The 5,486-nt window shown below is 39.6% G+C and overlaps 1 protein-coding gene across 1 annotated transcript in view; it reads left to right on the forward strand.

The window, feature by feature from the left end:
* The window catches only part of ipo8 (importin 8), a gene marked incomplete in the record, with an annotated part of 477,409 nt that overhangs the window by 333,485 nt on the left and 138,438 nt on the right, over window positions 1–5,486 (forward strand).

Below are 5,486 nucleotides of genomic sequence, written 5' to 3' on the forward strand. Positions count from 1 at the left end.
ACAAGGTTCTTAAGGTCAAGTTTTGACATCAGGTCAAGTTCACTACATAAGCATGGAGAAGCCGGTAGTAGTAGTTGTTTGATGGTTTATGTCTGCCTTGTCTGACTGTAAGGGCTGATGCCAGTCCAGACTGTAAGACAAGGTCAGAGAACTCTTTCTCTAGAGGTTGACGCAGGAGGAAGAGACTAGTTCGTACGTGAGTCGGTTGACAGTCAACAAACTTATTGACCTCCCTACTGGCTGTCAGCTTAATCAGATAGATGTAGTCCCGGACAGTAGTGTCAGGAAATCTTTGAAGGTGGAAGTCAAGGTCATTTAGATAAGCTCTGGTGTCATGCTGACCGCTTGGTGAGGGGTCAAAACGGCTGATGTTTTTAGCAATTTTGTCCAATTCTCTGTCGGATGGACCATGCTGGGCTCGGTTTACTCTTTGGTCTGGAGGGGGGTCACGTCTAGTGACTGTTGGTGTAGCTGGAAGGTAAGTCCAGGTTACCATGGGGGAGTTAGGCTTAAAGGCATACTCCCCTGCTTATCTACTTGCCTGGTCCAGGTCATCAACATGTGTTGGGTAACTCGAGGAGGGGTCACGCTCACCGAGGAGGAGGTGGTGCACTCACCTGAGAAGGTTTTGCACCTGTGTCAGGGAGTTCCTGAGTGGTTGAGCTTGTAGTACGTTTCTGGGTTCTGGAAAGTTGATTTTGTAATTGTTGTATCAGTTTGTCTTTATTACGTAATTGTTCTACATGAGTTTTGTTCTCTGTCTTTATACGGTCCAGATAAGTGTAAGCTTGTTGGAGGGCCATGTGAATATTTGTTTTGGCTTCCAACTCGTGACACAGTCTGTCTTGACTGTCAATATTTTTTGGTTGGATGCGAGTTCGTCTTTTACCTCTGTGTGTGCGTGACTGAGGAGGTCCAAGTTTTGTGTTAAATCAGACAGTTCTGTTTTCATTTGGTTCTCATTGAGGACCATGTTATCATATTGTGTTTGAAGAGATTCGTTTGCTTCTTTTAATTGACCTATCTTTTGCTTTTTCTTTTTGAGAGTATCTGCTGCTTGGATCACCAAATTATGTGTTAGTTCCAGTCGTCTGGCCACAACTATTGTCAAGCTTCCTAGAGTTTTAGTGGCCTCATGACCTTTGGTTGTGTGAATCACCACAGCCGTTGCTAACTTGACTGTGATCCGTTGTAGTTCATTAGAGCTCTGGTTTTTAATTTGGTCCAGATAATTAGGATTTGTTTCTGAGGTTTGATCTTCTAGGGCTTTTGTCAATAAAATTAATGGGTCTTCTGGAACAAGCTCTTCAGAATTACTTATGTCGGTCAAATCATCTGAATGGCTTTCAGCCGTGATCTTTATGTATACAAATGAACAAAGAGATTTAACTGTGTCCTAATTTGTGTGGGTTATCTGTATTGAATAGCTAGTTAGATAGATAGATGTTTAAGATATATTCAAAGCAAGATAAAATCAAATCAGTCTTAACCTGTTGGGTGTAAGAATTAGGTGTTCACTATTTTTGTGTAATTTAAAGTTTTGAAAAGATGAAAAGTTTAAAATTAGAAATCATGAGGTGTAAGATTTGGTTTGACCACTGGACCACCATTCATCTTATATGATAACATGTGGTTCCTTACTGGTCCAGCTTTGGGAATGGAGAGTCGGTCTTACTTTCAAAGTATCAAAAGAATAAAAGTTAATGATAGAACAACCTTGATGTGTCCCTACACATCTAATACTTATTACATATGTTAATCTTATTTATCATATAACATTTTACTATAACATTCATATATAATATATTTTTTGTTTACTAGATTGTTCAAATAACATACTCATAGTAAGTTAGATAGTTTCTCATCCCCATCAATCAGTTATATAAAATGTTTTCTCTAATCTGAAATAGTTTTCCCCATCTTAAATCATCCTTCTGTCTCTAAGGGACTCTCATAAGAATTGTTTTATACCACCATTGTATTTTTATTTAATGTTTTTCAGTCTACACCTTAGATTTATTACTGTTTGTCTTTTAAGTTTAATACTCTTGTTAAATAACTAATATATACACAGTGTTTTCTGCCAAGGACACTTAACTTTTATAGGAATATGTCATTATAACTGTTTCTAATCTACTAATATATTTATCACAATATTCCCCAAATACTTTTACCCTGGTTGGTTCAATTTCACAGACGTGTTTGAGTTCTCTCATTGATTTAATTTACTTTCACATGTAATAATACAAAATCTTGCAAGAAAAAAAAAACAACAAGGTCAGACGACACTGGTAGTCATTCTGTTTATCTAGGCGACAAGGCTGCAGTCAGTCTGATTCAGACACAACAACACGATAATCCACACACATGATACTTTGGTAAATGAAAAACATCTTTGACCTGTCACATTATCTTCAGAGAGACGGTCTTTGTGTGTTCATATACTCACATCAACTTGAGTGTGGAGATTTCTGTTTTCTGTCTGGGCTGCCAGTTTGAACTGTACCTGTTGGTCTTGAAAAGTTATTTAAATAAATTTTTGTTAATATAAAAAGGTCACTTACCAGTTTTATGCCTGATGTTTGATGATTTCCTCCGCCTTAGGTTTTATAAGTCTGTGTACATTTCCTGTCATAAAGTGACCTTGTACTAGATGGCTGATAAAGTTATCAGTTTCACGCTTATACATCTGTAAAGTAACCCATATTAGTTATACATTAATAAACATACTCTATCATTCATACAGCAGACAATAACTCACACTCCAACATCACTCATGCAACAAATATACATGGCATTTACAATGTTATATTTCCCTATTCCTGCCTAACTAAGGTTCTTGTCTGTCCCTCAACTTATAAAAACATATTTCCCTCACTGCCTATTCTAAAAAGCTATCTGTCCCTTTCTTTATTAAATCCATATATTCATCTGCAAAACTCTAATCCAGCAAAAAACATTTTACTCTCTTTTGACTATGAAAATAATCTCTATCTGTCCCTCTCTGTCTGTTCTAAATATTTCTAATTATCCCTATGTTAACCATAGCAACACTCCATATATTCTTCTTTAGGTACCTCTTCTAGATTCTTTCTAGGGATCATCCAAATTTTGGTGTATTTTAAGGATTATGCCATATCAGACGCACATCCTCGACCGAAAGTAGAAAAGAATAAAAAATATATAAATTAATAATAAATACATCGCTCAGGGATGCACTGCTGACCAGTCTGTTTTCCTGTGCTGCAGACCTAAGGAGGCTACAATAAACAGAAACCCGAGGTCATCACTTTCTTTCGAGGAGGTAGCAAATTCTCCCCACAGGCACCAAAAACCACGTAGAGTTTCTTCGAACTGTCACATGACCATACTTCTTGACGGTGTCCAGACGTCCAAGTTTTAATGCATTTCTAATAAACAGCGATGGGCAATTACACCTGGAACGTCTTTCGGACTGAGCACGCTTCTTGTAAAGATTCTACCTTCAGCAAAAATGGCGTCACAATTTTTACGTGGGGCTTTAAACCGTCAGCCACGTCGGATCCTCTGTATCTCTTCGATAAACAAATGACAATTTATATACAGGCATTTAAATCAACTGGACAAAGCTTAATTTTAGAGCAAAGTTAACGTTTCGCTTGTTTATAATGCTTCCAGCTCGCTCCCCGCGCTTCCAGGCGAAAAAACGTTACGTATATAAATTGTTACGTCCGATAAATACACTCACAAAATCACGTATTATACTATAACTTTGTACTGCCTTTTAGTTCACTGAACTGTGTGCACCAGACCAAAAACAGAGCAGCCTGAAGTCCTTAAGGGACATGCAGAAATTCTATTTAACAGGTTTTCTGCTTACCTCATGTTAAAAGCTGGCTGGAAACAGTCTGCTCCGACTCAGTCACCTGCCGCTGTGTCACCATTAAACAATAAGAAACGAGCTACCACTTCTAAAGACGGGAGACCTGTCACGGCACTAACTGTTGCGTTTGGATGAGGGCTGGCTGCGGGTCACCGGCCACCCAGAGGCCCCCCTCTCGGACCCTGGACCCGCCTCCAGCCCACGTCGCTTCCCCCCGGCTCGAATCTCCCTCAGAAGTGGCAACTCATACTAAACAATAAGGTTGTTTTCACACCTGATAGTCCGGTAGACTCGGTTCGAATGGGGACCAATATTCATAACATTTTGTTTACATTTGAGCTGGTGCGTTTGCATTCACACTGCGCTGTGCAGTTGAGCCAACCTGTTTGAACCAACCTGTTCCCCCACTCACCTGTGGTGGCGCTGCACCAAGAACTACTGAAAGAAACATCCTTATGCATGCTTAATAATCCAGGTTGAAAAATCTATAAAAGTTAAATCCGGTCCTCTGGATATAAAAAAAAAAAACAAAAAAAAAAAACAAAGCAAAACAACAACAAAAAAATTAGAAATGTTTCGTCTTTCATCCGAAAGACTTCCTCAGTCTGAGGTGCTGTATTCTGCTCAGTCTCCTAAATAGCACCTTCTCAGAATGAATCAACCAGTTTGCTGCTAACAACCAAAACCAGCTGCTCACATGGTCAAGAAGGACCATCAGCCTAACAATGGATCATTAGCACACTGATGGCTGTTTACTATTCACAGGAGGCTGAGTGATACTAGCAATAACAGCATTGTAAGAGGGGGACAGTTGAAATGTTGGACTTCCTGAGATTTAATTTTAACCCAGGTGTCGTCAACATACCTGAACCAATGACTTGGTGGTGTCCCTGAAAAGGACGTCAAGGCTTTCTTTTCAACCTCCTCCATGTACAGGTTGGCAACAATAGGAGAAACTGGAGACCCCATAGCACACCCAGGTTTCTGCCTATAATATTGCTCCCCATATGTGAAGTAGGTTGACTGCAGGCACAGTTTCAAGAGTTGACACAGTTGTTCTGTGGAAAGCATGGTCCTGCTGCTCAGAGTGGTGTCTGATTTTAATCTTAAACTGACCACCTCTACTGCATCATCAATAGGAATGCACGTAAAGAGTGATGTGATATCAAAAGAGACCATTGTTTCATCAGTCTCCATGATGACATTTCTCACCTTATCCACAAAGTCCATGGTGTTCTGTATATGGTGTTCTGAGCTGCCAACTAAAGGGATGAGTACAGACGCCAGATATTTGGAAATGTAAGTGACAGAGTTAATCATGCTAACAATTGGTCTTAAAGGTACATCTTTATTGTGGATTTTACAGACTGTATGGTTTACCTAAAATCATTTAGAAGTATCCTTTAGGCTCTAGAGCAATGTGGATATCCTAACTGGGCCTCTGAAAGCAGAGAAGAAACCCAAACAGGACTCCAGTCTGCCATCAGGTGAAAAGGAGGAAACCAGACCCAGTCCAGTGGTCATTCTGTATGTTGAGGGAGTATCAGCGAAACTGAGACGTGTATTTTCTAAACATAACGTCCCAGTGGCTTTTAAACCCCAAAATACATTACGGCAAAGACTG

The sequence above is a fragment of the Nematolebias whitei genome, chromosome 22 (assembly GCF_014905685.2).
Source record: "Nematolebias whitei isolate Nwh7 chromosome 22, NemWhi1, whole genome shotgun sequence".
Lineage (NCBI taxonomy): Eukaryota > Metazoa > Chordata > Actinopteri > Cyprinodontiformes > Rivulidae > Nematolebias > Nematolebias whitei.